Source organism: Mytilus galloprovincialis, chromosome 9, assembly GCF_965363235.1.
Source record: "Mytilus galloprovincialis chromosome 9, xbMytGall1.hap1.1, whole genome shotgun sequence".
NCBI classification, from domain to species: Eukaryota; Metazoa; Mollusca; class Bivalvia; order Mytilida; family Mytilidae; genus Mytilus; species Mytilus galloprovincialis.
The window spans coordinates 56,218,111-56,239,865 of NC_134846.1; positions in this window are offsets into that span (position 1 = coordinate 56,218,111).

Sequence of the window (21,755 nt, forward strand, 5' to 3'; positions counted from 1 at the left end):
TCCCTTATTTCATTTGTTTACTTGGGAACGTCTAAAAATGGAATTTCCTTATTTAGATCAACACTATTTGTTGTATCTTTCTTTGAATATAATTCCTTATAGAAGTTGTTAGCTTCCAATAAAATATGTTCTTGTTTGTTTATTAAACAGCCTTCATTATTGACTAGTCTTGGAAATGTTTTATTAACAAAGTGCTTAATTTCTAAGTTGAGAAAATATTTTGAGGATCTTTCTACTTCTTTTACCCATTGCATTTTTGAGCGTACATAATGACCACGCATTTTCTCTTTTCTTAAAATTTGTAATTCAGATTTCTTTTGGTTGAGATCTTCAAGAGCTTCTGTGGTTTATATATTTTCTTCTAATTTTTGAATTTCATTTACTAAAGATTTTTCCAATTTTTTTTAATTTTTTTTTATATGATGCAAAGGAAATTGTTTTACCCCTAATTTCTGTCATTAATGTTTCAGCTGATCATTTATTGTAAATTGAATATCTGAGCAATCAATCTGGTCTAGTGAGTCTCTATTGTATACTAAAGTTGCATATTGAACTTTTACTTGTTTTATTTTTTCTTTAACAGATTTAACATAATTATTCTATGTCATACAATAAACTATTATTAAATTATCACAAACCCTTCCCAATATTGAAATCACTTATTTTAAAGTGTAGCACTATTGGTAAATGATCAGATCTGTAGCTGTTTTGAATTTCTACTTCTTTTACATTTTGATAGAAACTCCGAGATATTAGAAAAAAAATCAAGCCTAGCTTGCTTCAGAGGATTAACTTTTCTCCATGTAAATCGTTTCTTGTCTGGGTAGTATTCTCGAAAGGGATCAATTAGATCATCAATTTCAATAAGTTGAAAGATTTTTTCTCTTGCTCATGGATTATTTATATTTAGGTAAAAATCAGTACTAAAACAGTACTGTCAAAATCAGTACAGAAACAGTACTGACAAAATCAGTACTGATTTCATTGAAAGTATAACATTATAAGTTTTCAGTCTTTCCTAACAGTACTGATATGCACGAGGGTAGAAATGTACCAAAAAAGTGTGGGTAAATTATTGGTAGTGTAGTTGTATGTATCTAATGCCTGATTTTGAACTAAGTTAAAATCTCATGTCAGAATAACTTGTTGGTAATTAAAGTTTTCTATTATTTCATTTACCTTATTAAAAAAAGATGGTGAGTCATTATTTGGTCCATATAAATTAACAATATTTTTACCTTCAATTGTAATATCTACACTAAGGAAATGTCCATTATCATCTTTCTTTATCTTATTAATTTTATATTCAAGATTATTTGCAAATAAAATGGCAACTCCTCTTTGATTTGAAGCAAAAGAATTAAAAATGCATTCTCCTCCCCATTGGTTTCTAATAAATGATTCATCTTTTTCAGTAAAATGTGTGTCTTGCAGACAGTAAATATGACAGAGTTTTGATTTCAAGTATTCGAACACATCTCTCCGTTTCTCTCTAGAATTTAAACCTTGACAGCTGTATGAGAATTTTTTTAATGCATCCTTAGTTATTTAAATAGCTCAGATATAGCATAAACTTTCCATTTATGATTTTCATTCCTTTAATTATACTTTGACTCATACAACTGTCTATGAAAATACAAAGCTGTAATATTATATCTGAATAAACAAGTTGATATATAAATCCACTTTCATGCATAAATAAATCTTTATAAAACATTGTGCAAACATCATAAGGATGGAAATAAATAAAAAAAAGCACGAGTAATAACAATCATGATTGTCATATAAATAAAAACAAATTTTGAATTACCTGTTTCCAAAGAAAGGGGTTAATGGAGAAAATACCCAACAAATATATACCCACTCAGACTAAATTTCAACAATCAAAGAGAGAAAATCTAAAATATTATCTCCCCTTAATAGTAAGATTGCAAACCATATGTGTTTGTCAAGGTTTTAGACAGTATATTACTGTTTTTTTCAATGTCTTATTTTGATTTCATTTTTTCCCTTTTGTCCAAAGAAAGACATTGGTCGCATAACCTTAAAACGGACACATATTTTAACACTTTTAAATGTTTTTCTTATATATGTGGGTTAATTATAAGAAGGATGCAAACTAAAGGTACAAAATGTACTATAATAACAACAAAAAAATAACCAGCAATGTCTTTCTTGATTAATCGTCATGCGAAACGCTCAAATCTTAAAATATTGAAACCAATGGTGTGTAACGAGTTGAATTCTAAAGGAGCCATAATACCGAATCGGACATAAAATAATAGCCAAACCCTTCTCTGGTCAACTTTGCACGAGGAAGTTGTTATTAAATAATTTACCAGCAGTGGTAAATGAGTTAACACTAATATACAAGGATTTCAATGATTAAAATATAAATTCTTTTTGATAGGTTACAGATACCGAAAAATAGATTGAAGGCATTTTCGGGGATTGACAAAAATCAAATTCACCAATCATTGTCTATCAAATTAGTTTTTCTTTTAATGCTTTAGCATCAAGTTTCTTTATTCGTTTGACATGTTTCATATTGTTTATGCCAGAACCTATTACAATGTATGGCTCACTGTAGAAATGTGTTCATTGCTTACATCAACGTCCGTTATAATCCGTCTCTGGTGGAAAGTTGTGTCATCGCTTATATTACCACATCACCATTTTTACAAGTATGGTTCATTCTATGAATCGGCTACGTTTGTTAAGCTTTCTCGGTATTCTGTACAGATATGCTCTTGTTTTCAATATTAATTCGGTATTTGTGATGAATTATATTTGACTTTGATCTTTCATTTTTACATTGCTTATAGATTTCACCTTGTAAATATAGAGGTTTCACAAACCAGACAGTTTTGGGGAATATATATATACTACTCATAGCTATATTGTATTGTTTATCTCATAGAGAGACACCATGGGAAGATTACTGGTATAAACGCTGATGGATAGTAACAAAATTGAAATTTGAGGCAGACTTAAAATGAAGAAAGGGGTAGTAAAAGACTTTAGTTAAAATTTTCACTCTTAAAAACTGAAGGTATATAAATGTTGGAAATATGCCTCACATCTGTTTATTTTATCCTTTAAAAAACTAGTTGCATAAATACTTGACGAAAATGTGTAACTTACCTGTTAATTCCAAGTTTATTGTGTATTCTGCAGGACTTCCATAATTGTGTTCTATTTTAATTGTGTAGGTATTAAAGTCATCAATTGTCAAATTATTAATTTGGAGAGTCAGAATAAATCCATCGAGATCAACTGCTGTGTTATGAAAGTTGCCTTTCACAATTCCGGATAGTTCGGTCAGACTGTACTTAGCAGAGGGATTTATCTTGAGATCTCTATTTATTCCACGGTACCAACTAACCGAGTTATACTTAGGAACGCTAAACACCTTGACTTGTATTTCTACCGTTTGTTCAAATGCACCATGAACAATGGATGTGTTCACACCTTTGGTGTCCGGCATAAATACCGGTTTGGCTGGAAAAAAGCCATAACAGTTTTATTAATATCAGTTTTTTTTTGCATCCCCTCAAGTTCTTTTCGCAAAATATCATTCAATTAGTCAAATAGAAAACTTAAAAAAAACCTCATTATAAATAATATCCCAATTTAAAACAGTAAAAGTATATCAGAACACAAATTGACAAGTACACATAATACACTGAAAGTTGCATGAACTACTTATATCACTTTTTTTCTCTAAACTGTCTTTTAAGGTTAAGCAGTTCTTCTTAATGGACATGAGCAAAAGTTAGGATCAAATTTATAGCTAAAATTAATTCAAGTTCCTATTATAGAAAATAAATGCCAATTTAATTTCCTTTTTGAATAACTTAATTGTAACCCATACGCTACCATGTATTGTAACATAACCATATCCACTCTGTTCAGTAACTCCGTTATCAGCTTTGCACACATATATTCCGTTGTCTTGATACCTATCTTCAGTGCCAGTGACTGGTAACACCAATATACCTCCGTCGTTTCCTGCTATTTCTCTTATCAATTTCCCGTTTAAAGACAAATGTTTCCAAGGATAGTATGCATAAATTGATGGGTTACCTATAGCGATGCAAGTAACTACTCTTAACGTCTCCTCCTGGTTATAGGTCATATTGTTGACATGTATTTCCAAGTCTAGGTCATTTACTATAATGAGACTTTTATGTTTACTGTTTTTGTTTCATACAAATACTTTTAATATTAACTAAATCTGTATACTTTTGGAAGATAGATAATATTTATACATATATGTTGTTTTCTTTACCTACTAGTAGATATGATATGATCTCTATGTTTCAATCATACAGACATAACTTAGAGGAATGATACCAATTAGTACAAATGTATCCACATGCATATCGGTCAAATTAAAATCTGTTGAAGACCCAAAGTGAAGGTCGTGGTAGAACAGAATTTTAGTATCTATACTTCTGATGAAAGAGAACGATTTCATTGATAAAATTGACAACGGAAATGGGAAATGTGTCAAAGAGACAACAACCCGACCATAGAGCCGCTTTTTCTTGGAAACTATACAAAGTCAGAATATTTGTGAAATGACGTATAAGTGTAGTGTTTTGTACTTCCTAAATGTGTCTATGATACCATCTTTTTTTTTCACAGAAAACGACAATTTTTGAGAACATTACCCACTAATTTCTGCTGGAGAAATTTAGAAACTCTTCTTCTTGTAAGTTTAAACTATAAGAATTTCGGGACAAAGCAATGAGTAAAATATGCTGCATAGCCCTGCATTTTTGCCTTTGATAAAAATAGAAGTGCATATGAGTATAAATAAGGCAACAGTAGTAAATTCTTTTCGAAACTCATAAATCGATTGAGAAAAAAAACAAATCTGGGTTACAAACTAAAACTGAGGGAAACGCATCAAATATAAGGGGAGAACAACGACACAATAGTATCCAAATTTATCATATAAAATTCTAATGAAACTTCAAAGTAATAGTGGTACGGTTTTAGCTTAAAAGGGAAAATTGCATTGTTTATATCCAAAGAATTGAAACAAATTATTACTAGATACTAAATATATATTTATAGTAGAACCATTCTTGATTTTACTGAAATTGAATCCCATATATTACTAAAACTATGGTTAGTATGATTTTGAATTCTCCTGGATTTTATTTTCCATTTTCCAAGTAGAAATACAAAATGAAGGATAATAAAATTTCGCTATTTATATGAATTAATTAAATGTTAAGAAATTTCGAAATGGCTGCTACTTAGTGGCAATGAGCAGACCAGGGTGACATCCACTATTGTTCGCAATGGCAATTGTAGTTTTAATTGTCTTTGCAAGAATGTCTTGAAGCAACCTAAGATGTCGTTTCACAGAATCACTTTCCCTTTTCTGGTGTTGTTTTTGAGTCATGTTTTGGCGTTATACTCTTTCATATATTTCAATATCCATTGCAGTTTTACATTTTATTTCTCAACAGTTACATACGTTTATGTCTATAGTATGTTTGGTTACACTCAAAAATGTAAAAGCATATCTTTGTGAAAAAAGATCCGTTCGGAACAAAATGAGCACTACCAAGACTCGTGCCTCAAGACATATATCTTAACAAGAATAAGTGTAGGACAAAGAAGGACTTAATATTTAGAAATACATTTACACCGAAGTGTTGTTTTAACCTTAAAGTATTACATATAAACCTTAACTACTGTGCATTTTGGCAAAAATTGAAGGACGATCAGAAAAAAGTTCAGCTGTAAAATAAATCAATAAGTAATATTCCCGACCTGTTTTCTTTTTGATTCAGTCAAGTTTGATTTTTAATAATAATTATGCATGAATTATATCACTTACATTGCATTTTTTTTATAACAATCTTATACAATTCATGACTCTCTTTGTACAAATCAGGACTCCCATTTTCACCAAGTAGATACGTGAACTCTGCTTTGTAGAGAATTTCAATCAGTACAAATCACAATTCTAATGTCTTATAGTAGCTATTATAATTACCATATGTTTTAGGATGGTTGTGAGCATTATGACATTATAGACTAAAGTTAAAATACTCCTATACTTCGACTTATTGACTTATAACGAGATTTATGTAAGAATAGTAAGTAAACATTTGTCTCTCAGAAGTACATTTAATTTTTCATTTTCATAAAATAAAAAAGTAACTTGTTTGTTGTGGCTGTTTAGAACTTTTTTCAAACTAATAGACTTATTATCGTTTAAACTGTTTTTGTTGGTTAGTTTTATTTTGTCTGCTTGGGTTTATTTTGTTTGATTAGGCAAGTGTTTTCTTTACATATACGATAAAATATATACATTCATCACAATCTGCTCCTGAATAACCTTCACAGCAAACAGGGTATGTGATGTTCACAGTCCTAAAAAAAAATATGTATAAAGCGAAACGAAAAAGTGTTAATACAGTAAGTTTAAAATGTCCTGTATCAAGTCAGGAAAATGGCAGTTATCATCTCATAGTTCAACATTGAATCAAATTGCCATAATCAGGATTAAGAAACTATTGGCGAAACTACATATGATTCTATTCTATTCTGCTATACATGTATACAAATCTAAGACCACGCTTAATTAAGTTCAGCAACCGACATCGACCGGCGCTTACATGTATGTCAAGGAAATTGTTAATGTTACCACAAAATAATTGCAAAGTCGATCTTTCTCATAACTACTCTGGATCAATTTTTATATGAGAATGATACCGCTGTTAATAAAATCCGTCAAGTGTAAATAAGAATAAGCATTACGTATCATTATGGAGTTACATTACGACTGAACAGATTATATGTTATTGCTGAGAAACAGAAAAGTGAATGGAAATTTAAAAATCGCCACGATTGTTAAAAATTTGAGTTTGAAGTCGTTCATCTGTGTAAACATTGAGGAAATGATATGAAGCAGACCTTATACTTTTAGTAGTGCCATTAATACCAGGGAACTTGGATGTAAGAGATATAAAGACTTTAAAATGCTTGGCAATGAGCGACAAGACGGTATAATGTATAGGAAAGTGAAATTAAATAGCTCTGCAATATGTTATATCTATTTATCTTTGAGATGGTTGCGCTTGAATTCTTCTTTATTTGAGTAACCTAATTGCCAGTAGTGGTGCAGAACTCCTAATCATTTGAATGCTTATTGTATGATGTCATATTAATCAATAACAATAAACCAAATATGTTTGTCAAACAAACTATCCAGTATTGTGATACCATCTTCGATGTATTTGTTGTGAGAAGAAGTGTGGTCTTTCACAAATTAAGATTTTTCATAACTAAAAAAAATTTTTTTTTATAGAAAAGATCGTTAAAATTGATGATGTAGTCAATCTTTAAATAGAGCATAAGAAATACGAGGCCCAAGACCACAATAAATGAGCCCGTATTTATGGTTGAAAATGAAAGAAGAGAGCTGAAATAAATGTCTTAACAACCCGCAACATATCATTATGTATATCAATTATTATGAGGTTGATGAATCAAGTAGAGGGGTCGAAGATTTATTTTCATCATTATTGGTATTTTTGTTTATGTAAATACAAAAGATGAGAAGGGAGGAATTCATTTCATTTATTTTCTGCTTACCACCTAATACTTTACATATGTAAATTATATCCCCTTTGATTCACCAGACTCATACAAAATGTATCTTTGTTTCAAATAAAGACACACGTGGCATGAGTACATTTTTATTCTGTCAAGTATTAAGTGTATAGCTAAAATTTTAGCAACCTAAAATGTCGTTTCACCAAATCACTTTCCCTTTCCTGGTGTTGTTTGGTTTCCTGTTTTGGCGTTATACTTCTTCGTACATTTCAATATCCCCTTCAATTTTACATTTAATTTCTGAACAGTTACATACGTTTATATCTGTAGTATATTTGGTTACAAGAATTAGTGTAGGGCAAAGAAGGGCTTAATATTTAGAAATACAATCCGCAGCATATCATTCTGTACATAACATTTCATTGCATATAAGATAATAACCATTACCGTAAGTAAACAAATCAATTTAAACTTTCATTCTTTATTTTCCTGCTAACAACCTTGAGTAAATAGGTTATTTTAAACCCCTCATTGAACTTCAGATGAGGATACTATCAAAACTAGAACGTCTCCCGCTTTTTTTTACATTCTTTTCAGTATTGACACAAATGGACGTACGAATTAAAGCTAGAAAGTATTACAAATGTGATGATTTAAAGTTTCTAATTGTCAAGTTTCCATTTCTACCCAATCGTATGAAGTTAAAATAAAGCTTCGCATTTCATACGTCACGCTCGTGCGTACTCATATGATACATACGTCTTTAAATCAAAAGTGTGTTTCCATCTTAAGTCGTCACGGAGTTGATTATTTCACCAATACAACGTGCCAGTATCTCAATTCATACCGACATGCTTAACAACCTATATAGGTACCAGAATATTTTTCTGATCTAATATATTATCCCACACAAGTCTCTTCGAAGAACATGGAATTTTGTAAACAAGATAAACCAGACGCGCATTTCGTATTTAACGCTTTCTTAATTTCCATTTTTAGATTGTGAGTGATTGTTGATTTTCATTGCGACTAATAAATGCAAAGCAGGAAACATTAACTCTGTTAACACACATGGTCCTGCATCTTTAAAAGTTCATGCCATTCTCTCTGATTTGTTCATGCCCTTGGTTTGTATTTTAATCGGTTATTAAATTGAAGATAGGTAAACTGCTGTTGAATCAAATCATGGGGTAAACAAGGTGGTTATACAGATGTTGGTTTGCTTCAAATGCCAAACATATCTTAATAAAAGGAATTGTTGTCCATTGCATTAGAAACCTGGTTTTGATGTGCTTATGAATAGCAGTAATCAGAAAGGTTGTAAATTGTGAAATTTACAGACCAAAGTAGAAACCATCAAACAGAAACCTGGTTATTCCAGCGTCGGGCAGAACTAAAGGAATTTCAATATTGTCAAAATGTATTATATTTTATCAGAGCTTTTGTACAAATACAAAAATAAAGTTCTTTAAAATCAAAAATTGACCAAAAGAAATATGAATATGAAATAAATCTACAATAAATGAAACAGATACCGTCATTATATTCCAGTTCGTTAATCATAGTCTATCACGTTTGAGACAAATGTTATTTAAACATATTATTCTGTATTTTAAAAAAAAAAAGTTTATAATCTAATTGTATATCTGAATATATAGATACTTATATGTGACTTGTTAACACTAACCTATATGCAGTACACGTGTCAGTGTTCCATGATCCACAATCCGTCTGATATGATTCTGTATTGAATGCTGTAGCCGAACACCATCCAGGTCTGAATTATAAATAAATGATACTGTTGAGTCCTCTATGCCTCAACAACCTAGCTGTTTTAGTTTCCAAATATTCTGGTGTCAAAGAAAAATAATGTTGTAGACATAACCGTTTTCAAAGGTCAGGAGTACACGTGTCATGCATGTGATGAAAAAAAAAGACAATCGATGAAATTTTGTATGGATGCTGGAAATGAATGCTCCATTCATTTCTGTTCGTTAACATTCGCAAATTTTACGGTAATGCGTGTTACATAATGTTTTCCTTCAGAGTGTTGGCCAATCAATATATTAAGTCATACACAGTTATTCCACAGGTACCTGTAGGTGATTTAGTATCCAAAAAGAGTCATACACTTAATTGGCGATATTTTTTGGTCACCAATCATCATTGGGTTTATAGTTAAATAAAGGCAACAGTGGTATACCACTGTTCAAAAGTCATAAATCAATTGAAAAAAAACATATCCGGTTTATAAACTAAAACAAATCAACTATAAGGGGAAATCAAAGGAACAGCAGAAACACAGAAGGTCATCAAACACGAACGTTTTGATAATAACTGCCATATTTATGACATGGTGGTTAGAACTTGGTTTTATGACTAGCCAAACCTCTTAAAATATCGGTAGGCTCAAATATGAGAGGAGACAATTGCTTTGTCAATTTATTAGATGATTTAGGTGGCATGTGTTGTATCATGCAATTAACCAATGATCATATGAATATTTTTTAAACTTTAATTTATTCAAATAAGAGACCCATTAGGACAGTAATAGAGACAAAAAAGAGGAACATTTCAGATTTGGTTTTTATATCTTTTCAACTGTAATTGATACTTAATTTATTTTGAGGTTTTGCATTTCATAAAAGGAACCTGTTCTTTTCGTATACATATTTTTTTCATTAATAGGTAGACATTATATAATGCTTTATTTCCAGATAAATATAGCTGGTTAAAACACTATTTATTATAAATCAATTGGAAATCTGTGACCAAGTTAATGCATTTGTCGAATATAAACACAGATTATTCCGTTGCCAATTAAATTTATCACTGATTCTTATATTCTTAAATTTTTTTCCCAAATCCCAGAATGTTTTTTAGGTGATTGTTTTCACATGAAAGTCATCAAATATTTTGCATAGAATTCCCGTGTAAAATTATATACGAAGTCTATTTCTATCTCTGTCTGCAAAAAAAGGTAATTATATTCTATGGTTTTATATACAATAACATACTGCTGATATTTTCCAATAAAAAAGTCAAATTATACTTGTATTGGGAAGGGATTCTTTAAGAAAACAGTACACTTTTTAACCGTTCTATACATATATTTTTCATTAGAATTTGAAATCTGATCGGTATAGACGTTAAATGTATTGTTTATTCAAATCTAATATATCTAATTGTACTTACGCTGTTTGCGACGAAGACATTTGTAGATTTGCAATGAGAATGAAAATAATCCATGATTTGTACATTTTATTTGCCTTCAGTACATAACTTGGAGTATCCTCAAAATTAATTCAACATTTTACTGCCGCTGCATTTTTTTTTAAGCAATCATTGTTCTAATTAAATTGATAATAAAATATTAACGACGTCTCTGTTACAGTTACTAATTATTGACAATAAAGTTAAATACCACCAAAATAGTAGACTTGACAGGAATATAAGAGCGGTCACAAGTTTATTTATATATATTGTATTTTGATAAATATTGCACAGAACCTATAAACTGTTAAAAATTTATGAAAATTACAAAAATGGTGCCAAAGAAAATATTGATATCCGTTCACAATCTACCCAAATATTTTAAAGGTGGATGGATATTATAACAAAAAGATTGACGAGAAAGAAAACAACAGTTAACATTATTAAATAATAATGGTCTATTAGAATTAAAATATTACAATCATGTCTTTTTGCAATGTCTGCTTCTTTGAGAATAATATGTATTTATAAAGAGAAGTAACATCACTACTAATAATAGTTATCATGAAATTTTAGGCAATAAAAAAGAAGAATAGTTTGTCATCTGCGGCTTGCTCTATATATCACTGCACTTATGTGGTATCTGATTCAAGAAATGTGGAAAGTTAAGAGGCAGATTTAAAGGGTTTATTAGCAAATTAAAAAAAAGAAAAGTCTTATGTATTTGTGTGATTGTTCTCAGATCTGGTCTGGCTGAGATCGAGTATAGTTGATTTGGTCTAGCTAGTCCAGTAAAAATCTTGTTGGGATCGTGAATTAGTCGGAATTAAATAATATGTATTAAATTAGTGTTCAGGTTGGAGTCGTGATGGATTCGTGCATGGTGAGTCAAGTTCGTGTACAGTCGTCAAGCAGTCAGGAAAAAGTCCTTAACAGGCCTGATCAATAATTTGGTTACGCTTGGTCGTGGAAATTTGGACAATCGGGATCATCGAATTGATCTGATCGGCAGTGTTAACCTAGCTTTATGGCCACACATTCTTATTGCAAATTGATACATGTACATGTATACGTCTTTCGTACACATATTTGTCTCTTTAGTCGCGTGCTCGCCTCGACAGTATTAAACCGCTCAAACTTGATCCGGGGAATATGAATATGGTCACTATTAGTTTTGTTCCGATGGACAGAAAAAACATTGCAAAAGTGTGCGTGATGCACAAGTACATACAATGGCTCTGATCCATGTTAAATTTTGACTGAGAATTTACCACTTGAGTTACTGACGGCTTGTGAAATATATGATACTATAACACACCCGCGAAATCGCGGGCATTCAAAGCGTAGTTTAAAGTATGTAAAGTGTTGTTGGAAGAATTTTGTAAAATATTTTATGACTGGAGAATTTCAGCAAAAGTATCATAAGTCATAGGTTATTGGGGACAGGAAAATGTTGTTTTTTTTTTATCCCTCCTCCTTTATTTCCAATATTCCCATTTTTTGGTTTTCTATCAATTTCAATATGAACATACATTTAGTATGTTATGAACATTCAAGTAAGGATCCTGTAATTCAGTGGTTGTTGTTTGTTTATGTGTTACATATTTGTTTTTCGTTCATTTTTTTGTACATAAATAAGGCCGCTAGTTTTCTGGTTTGAATTGTTTTACATTGTCAGTTCGGGGCCTTTTAAAGCTAAGTATGGGCTTTGCTCGTTGTTGAAGGTCGTACGGTAACCTATAATTGTTAATATCTGTGTCATATTGGTCTCTTGTGGAGAGTTGTCTCAACATGGCAATCATTCAACATCTTCTTTTTTTGTAATCAATGACTTTTGTAAAAGATTTAATGACTGGAAAATTTCAGAAAAGGTATCAAAAGTTCACATGAATATTTTTAGCGCCTATCTGTATATTATGAACATTCACTACTATATAGATATAGTGTACATGTATTTACTTTACTAATCGATCCATAGTGGTCATTGATATAGTATACAGACCCTTTCTATTTAATAAACTCTGTGACTGCCGTGGATAGTAAACTTGATAAGGATAGCAGATAGAATTCTGAAAATACACTTTATTCTTTGTATATATGTACGTTCAAAGTATACAGAAAAACGCAAACCGGAAGTCTAATCTTACTTAAAATTTCGTCCAATGACGGGACAATATCCGGATGCCTTTTTTCTCGTTTTTCTCCAAAAATAAGTCAATCTGAATAATCATATGAATGGATGACAAATGGCACTATGCACTGTACCTATAGGACACAGAGGCGTGTTGATCAATTAATTGTGGAAAGAAGAGAAGTGACACCCAAAATGAGGTCTTCTCGTTTAATAGTATAGATAATGAAATTGTTCGAAGCTCAAAGGGTGTACACGAAATGTAAGTAACACATAGAAGAGAGATTCAATGTTAGACATACTTAGCATTGTAGTGTAGTGAAATTAATCGATTCAATATCAAGGTAGTATAATTTATATTCTAAATATATTTCCAACATTTTCCAGGAGTAGAAAGCATTAACATTCAAAGTTTTATTGCAAAAAGTAAAATCACAAAAATACTGAACTCCGAGGAAAATTCAAAACGAAAAGACTCTAATCAAAAGTAATATCAAATACTTAAACACATCTAACGAATGGATAACAACTGTCATGTTCCTGACTTGGTACAGGCATGTTAATATGTAGAAAATGATGGATTGAACCTGGGCTTATAGCCCTAATCCTCTCTCGGGTGCGACAGTCGCATAAAAAACCATTATATTGACAACGATTTCGTGAACCGTAAAAACCCTGACAAAACGGATAAGAAAGTCCAAATTAGGGGTACATCAGTTAACAGTGTGTAATTATCTTAATCACAATTCAAACAAACAAATATTTAACAAAGAAGCACAAATGGCATACTTAGTATATTAAATTTGACAACCTCATTCATTGCTTTCTTATATATGCAAATTATGGTACATCGGTCAACGTTGTGAAGAACATCCTTTTTTTTTCTTTAATTTAATTTAATGTTACCTTAACTGCTCAATTGAAATTGTCTCGGCTACAACTTAGGTCTTTAAATTAAAAACAAATGACCCTTGTACCGCATTGATGTTACACAAAAAAACTTTTAATAAGAATTAAAGGACATCGTTTAACGTTTTGCAGAACATAATATTCTAAATTGATTTGTTTTATTCTATTATATAAAAACAAATATAAAAATTAAGAAATTAAGAGATTAATTTGATACTTTAAACTGGTAGAGCATCAATTAAGGATAAAGATAAGCTACCTGCTTTTTGAGATATTTGAGATTTGAAATATTGCAGGAAAAGGCTGACTCGGACTTTTACCTTATATTTGCATTGGTATTATTTGGGTCTCAAAACTAAAGAAAGAAAATCAAGAATCTTCTAAATTTTTGGTAAATGACCTTTCATGAGCTACTAAGTCTTATATGAAAAAATAAATGGGTGTTATGGGGCAAAATATTTTACATTGTATTGTATGGAAAAACACCAAGGAGTCCGAACATTTGACACAAATTCAAAAACCTCACCTAAGTACATCCTTAACAGAACTTTATATTATTTATATCCTTTTGTTTCTTTTGCTATTCTATATTCCCCATTTATTGTTACCTTACTATTGAATAGAAATTGTCTCGGCTACGACTTATGTCTCAAAATTTGAATGCCAGTACGACAAAAGTGAACGACATGGTCTAAAATTAAATTAAGACTAAGCTAATAAGCCACGTCTAAAGGTGGTAACTGTAGTAAGATGATTATCTTAAGGAATTTAAACATACAGTTCAATCATGATCTGTAATGCAGGCAAACATCGGGTTCACTTTCTTAAAAGTTTTGAAGAAGGATAAAGGTAACGATTTTGAAACAGAAATAAAGACAATGATCTTTTTTTCATATGCCACAAATAGTTTAATACATGTTTGAATTAAAATTATACTCACTTCAATATTCCAATCCTTAATTGAACGTATTTTACAGACCGTGCAAGGGCTGTATAGCCAGTCGAGGTCGCCAAAACGTCCATTTGTAACGTATTTTAATTTCTTTTATTAAGGTACACATGATTTGGTGACATTTCGTTTTTTCTGAAATTTTGTATATTAAACAGATTTTTAAAATCAAGGTTAAAATGCATATTTTCCCGCCTATTTCATACATATATTTGACTTCATAACTCTTTTAAAGCTACAATCATGTATAGCATTTTTGTCGATATTCAAACACATGTTTACGATATCTAAATGCTTTCAAGCTTAACAAATAGTACACGATGGTCTTGCAGTATAGATTCTTGGCACTGACTTTGTTTCTCGTCTTAATTTACATGTAATAATGATTTTTTTATTTGTATATTTCTAATCTCTACTGTAAATCCATTTGACTAATACTGTGAAAGTACGTTAATCCGTGGGTAATAATTTTCCTGGTTTCAAAAAAAGTTACATGTTTGTTAGTTTTTAAAATTCGTGGGTGTTTATTTTCCTTGTTTCATCAAAAGTTACATGTTTGTGGGTTTTTAAATTTGTGGATTTTAATTTTTTAAGAAAGAAAAATCGGATGACGAATTTAAAGACTTCAGAAGCAATTGTTTGTTTTATTTATTATATTTTGTTTATTGTTGGACATTGTAAAATATGGTGTGTGTCATTTTCACTCACTTGTTTGTCTTTCTTCATTAACAACATTCACGTAATATTTTTAATAAAATAAAAGTTTTTCGAAAAAAGCTGATTTATCTACATGTATGCTTACAAATGGCATTGATTGAATGAAACTTCAGTTGTTGCACACGTGTTAGAAGTTATGATACCTATTAACTTGAGACCGAATGATAAACAGATAAACTATCTTCAAAGGTGATAATTGGACTATAAACATGTCACTTAACGAAAACAATTACATATAAGAAAATGCTACAACTGTATTTGACGGGTGTCCCTAGGTATATCGAAAGAAATGATCGTGAAAGAATATCTAACGGTGGTCGAGTACTGCGAGACGATCGAGAAAGCTCTGGTAACGGATCGTGAATGTAATGAAATGTAAATTGTACCTCAAAATCTGTGAGAAAAAGTTGAATTTTCAAAACGCGGAACAAATTCGAACAAAAAATATGTCTGTCGAAACGATTCAACTTCCTCAACATTACTATGCAATAAGATAATATTCTCTCACGATCATGTCTCTCGAAAAACCGAATTACCCCCGTGTATTTGAATGGTAGAATTATTAGTATGAATTAAAACCCAAAATATTTTTTTTTGTATGAGAATTATGAAGAATTGAAAACTTCCTTATAGCATAACATCACCGGAAATTTTACTTGCATTCATCAAAACTTATTTCTCATAAGAATTTAAAGGCTAACTGCAGTTCATTTAAGATTTTATTAAAGATTGAATGGGTAAAATCCGGTCTGTTTTATAAATTGTATAAACAAGATGTATATTTAGTACATATAGTGCATTGGCTTATATGACAATACGACACAATACAATACAATACAGTATGCTTTATTTATAAACACACTTCTCATATTCACGTGTGACACCAGACGAACCGTAGCCATGTTGTGAAACCTACATAGGTATCTTTCCATGTTTAGAATTGGACAACAGGTTTTATATTTTGTCGGACAGTTGAAGTCCACGAAAACCACACAAACTGGTACCAAATTAATGAAAGTTCTTTCACAGTATTCTTTTGTCGTGGCTTGTAATTATACATCCCACCATTGTGTTATTGTTCTATGGTATTAGTTTTGTATGCTTGTATTTCATTTTTGCTTACGTGGTTTGTCTAGAGTGTATATACCAATTTGTTTTGTTTTTTGACATAATTGTTTGTTTTTATAGTAGTATTTAAGAATATAAAACTAATAAAACACACCTTCGAAATCGCGGGCATTTAGACAGTGGTTGAAAGTACATGTACATAAAATGTGTGTAGGCCTTCCCCTTTTTTCAAGATCCATTATGTTTAAGTTTTCAGTCAATCTCAATTATATTCGCTTGTCTCTGTATACTAAGAACAGACATATACTAAAATCTCTCTATGTATAAGACCGCCGTTGATATTACATTTGGAATTGATAGTAAATAGCAAGTACACATTATTGATAGTAATTGTATGTTTAGAGTATAGAGAAAAAGCAAATAACAATTGTCCTGTTCCCAAGTACTTAGGAACATAATGTGCAATTTCAACCAGTCATCAACAGAAGATTTGTCTATGACTAAAAACTCCTTCCGATGACGATAACAATATCCGAACGCCTTTATTTTCTTTTCCTCCAAAAGTAACACAAACAGAATAATCATAAGAAAGGATGACAAATAAAGGCAACAGTAGTATACCGCTGTTCAAACTCATAAATTCATAGACAAAAAACAAAATCGGGGTAACAAACTAAAACTGAGGGAAACGCATAAATATAAGAGGAGAACAACGACACAACACTACAATGTAACACACACATAAACGTACCAAGCATCAGACAAAATCCCACGAGAATAACAAATATAACATCAAAATCAAATACATGAATTAGGGATAGACAAGTACCGTGACACGTCTTATCGCAATGTCAATTTACACTCAAAAATAATAGAAAACAAACGACGCTACGTTAAATTGTAACACACACAGAAACGACTAAGAATGGTAAGTACCTATAGTACACAAAGATATGATGGTTAGTGTATTGTGGAAGGAAGGAAAGCCACACACAAAATGTGTTTAGAAGATGATGACTGCTGCATCCTAATTTTGATATTTTTACCTATTATGTCTGTTTGTTTTGCAACAACACATTGATGTCAACATGATGGAATTCTATGAAACTGCCGTTCAAGTAAAAGCTTGAACTAACATTAAAACCAGGTGTCAACCACCATGTGCTACATAAAGAAATGCCTGTAACAAGTTAGAAATGTGCCAGTTGTTTTCAATTCGTTTGGTGTGTTTGAGTTGTCGATTTTGCCATTTGGTCTTTCCGTTTTAAATTTTCCTTGGAGTGTATTTTTCTTTTTCAATCACATAGATTAACAAAATTCTGTTGTTCCGATTTCATTATAAACACAAGTAAGTTCTAAAGGAGATGTCCATATAAACCGAAAAATTAATCTCGATCAACCTACAAATATAGGAATTAAAAGAATTTCAATATTCCTGACTTGGTACTCGATTTCAAAGATATGAACATAGCTTAACTACAGTAGCCTCAATTTACCTCATTATTGTGCATCTATTCTATTTTACATGATGATGACTTGAGATTGAAATTTTGAAAGATTAAATGTCGAATTTGATAATCGTTGCACCTGCATTGATACTGCTCACATTCTCTTGAATCTCCAGTTATCCCGGTTTTTGTATGATGTGTAAACTTAATATCCTTTTTAAGTTTTCTGTGTTTTGGAGGCGTGCTTCAGCTGAATTCTAAACAAAAATGTGTACTAGTTCAGTGATAACGGACGTAATACTTAACTCCGATATATATAAATAAACTAAAATTAAAAATCATACAAGACCAACAATGGGCAGAGGCTCCTGACTTGGAACAGGCGCAAAAATGTGGCTGGGTTAAAATTATTTTGAGAGATCTGGCCTCACAGTCATAAAACTTTCGAGCATGATATTTGTACTCAGACTCGAAAATCAACCAACCATATTGCTGGATATCATGTTTCGAGCATGATTGTTTTGCTCCAAGCAAAGTTTTATGCCTTCAAGGCCTGAACCCTACCCAATACCGCCAACGATGAAAAACAAAGACACAACGATAAGCACAATAAAAATCACTTGAAAGTCCGGATCTGATGGCAGAATAGGCCAAAATGATGTTTTCTGATGCCTTATGAAATACTGAATATTTGATTACAGCCTAACTTGGAGAAATGGTCTTATTATGAATACAATCTAACTTGGACATATCGTCTTGTATAGTTGTAGGGAAATCTTCTTTATATAAGGTCTATATTTGACTTTGCGCTGATATATTTTCAAACTATACGGATTACGTAGACCGACGTTTACTTCAAAAGATTTTTTTGAACACAGTTTAAATATGAAGGAGAAAAACAGAAATACACACAATTATTAGTATGTAAGTTTTACAGTCATCAATACACTTTTTAGTTATCAATAACTTTTCTCTACAAATATTGATAGATTTTTGTAAATAAGATAGTGCATCATACTTAATAGAGAAAATCATGCCATCAGGTTACCATAGGCATTTTCAATTATATTTTGGCGCAGAGTATGTCAGCTTTTTCATAAAAGGTTTTATTTTATGAAGTATTCAAGATTTCGATGTCTATGTAATATGTACAAACATGGTATATTTTAGATGTTATTTGAAGAATTTATCAAGGGAGCAAGTGATGTCTGTTATCGACCTTTCGCCTGGTCTTACCCGTTTGATGAATCTGATGCAGAGGATGATGAAGATGAAGAAGAGCTTACTGGAAAAGAATATTCTAGAATGGTCACTTATTTAGGGGATGTGGAGAACGAAATATCCCATTCAAATTCCTCTCCTTATTTTGAAGTATTTCTGAATAACCTGCCAAAACAGTTTCAAGACATTTGTCACGATTTGGTCGACTTTGCATCCAAGGTACTAATATCAAATAATAAAAACGTATCCAACAAATTATTTGTTCTGATTAAATTTTCCTAAAATGATTAAATAGCATATTTAAACAACATAATTACATATTTTTTTTATAAATATATATAACAATACTGTTAATATTCGAATTCAATTATTTGGATATGAAATAAATGTGTTGTCTTTGAATAATTAGAAAAAGAAATTTCTATGATTTGTTACTGGTACTTTTCTTTTTTTCATAATTTCAGAATCACTAATTATTGATGTTACTCAGTTCTAATGCTTTTTTTTGACATTTTTCAAACTATTCATACGAAAAATAAATTTTTACAATATTAAATACAAAAGTGTTTTTTATTTTATTTTAGAGCAACTGGTAATTGACCCTACACAATTTTATCGCCATTCATTGGACATCTATCGATTCCTTCGCACGGAAATGGAATCGGAGAATCAAGTAAAGCAATTAGAACATTTGATAAAGTCTTAGATGATTCTACTAAAATATCGATTGTGTATACAAATATTAGCAGTGGTAGTAAAGGTGAGGGTTTGTGTGTTCCTGGTTGGGAATATGACTTAATGACTATTCTGGAACTAATACAAGTAAACCACGCTTGTTTTGTATTTGAGAAAGACTGTCCCGTCCTGATATTTGATAATAGTTATTCATATCCCGGTTTTACACATCTAAAAATTGGGCATAACCGATTTTTGAAGGAACTATTTACTGCTTGGGGAGAAAATACGTTTTATGGACCTCTTATTTTAAACAATAGATTTAAGAATTATTTTCTATCGCGATATCGTGATAGTGATCACTGTAAGATTCATGGTCTCTGTATTTCTGATTCATAAGATACAGATCCTCTACTTTTATTCCGGGTTATGTTATGGCCAGATGTTGCAGACTCGTGGTTGACAAGAAATAGAATATCATCAATGTGGCCAACAACTGATGTTATATTGAATTCTGTCAGCCATGGAATCTTGCTGGTAGCAATTGGCAGCAAATTCGGTTCAATTGACGACTGTTAATTTGAATGGCGAATATCATTCTCATTACAAGAAAGAGATCTAATTCATTCATTCAACTACACACAGGTGTTGTGCTACTCAGGTTTTAAGTGCATGAAAGAATCAGGATTATGCTCCTACTTTATCAAGACGGCTATATTTTGGTAGTTTGAAGAATAAGATAACAATATGTGGATACCACAACATTTTGTGCAGTGCCTTCATGAAATACAGCGTCGTCTAATTTATTGATTAAGGTACGGATATTGTTCTCATTACTTTATAACAGAAAACATCCTGTTCGAGTGACTGCTTCAGCAAGAAAGGACACAAATAGAAGTTAAATTGCTGAATCTTTTTCAATTGTTATTTCAATATATTTTCTCCAAAAGATTTAATTTACACTTCACAGCTTATAAAGATTTTAAACAACTTAACACTTCGTTTCTTGACAATAGTAAATCTATTTCCACATTACATCAAGTACTCCGGATAAGTTTGTCTTGGTGCACTTTGAAACAGATTAGAGGTATAATGCACAAAGTTTTATTCAGACTTCTAATATAAATAATAAACTTTCTTATTATACTAAAGGGTTGAAAATGCTATTGTTTTGCTATACAAATCAAGTTTACCCAGAAAATCAACATACGGTGTTAAATAAAGAAAACAAAAGGATATACTAGAGTAACAGGCAGTGTAAGGCTCATTTTCTTATTGGAACTAAAGTCGACGCCATCACCGGTTGGTTATTACTAGCTTCGTATTTTTATAAAATCGGTAAGCCTTTATACACCCTAGAGATTACAGAGATGATTCTTGCGAAACCAAGAGAAAATAAAATGTTAATTGCTGATGGTTATTACGAAGACGTTATGGTTGAATATTTAGAAGAAGTGGCTGCAACTAAATGGAATCATAAACTGTCATTCCTGAACTGCACGTAAAGTTATTGTGTGGACATGGTTTATAATATACCATGGTCAACACTGAATCTTGAAGAACTATTTAGATTTTACAGTTTGCACTATTCCGCCAGTTATATATGCACATCTTCTACGCTTTGTGTGTTATAATGCTAATGACATATCTCTTAAAGGGACACAGAAATATGCGACATTATTCAAACCTGCCGCAATAATTGTTTTCTTAGAGATTGGAAGGGGAGGGCTACTGTTTATGCAATACTAGCCATGATATATAAAACAATAGACGATGATAACTCTGCGAATTATTGGAAATCGCATTTGTCACGATTCTTCATAAACCACCCTAAACACAA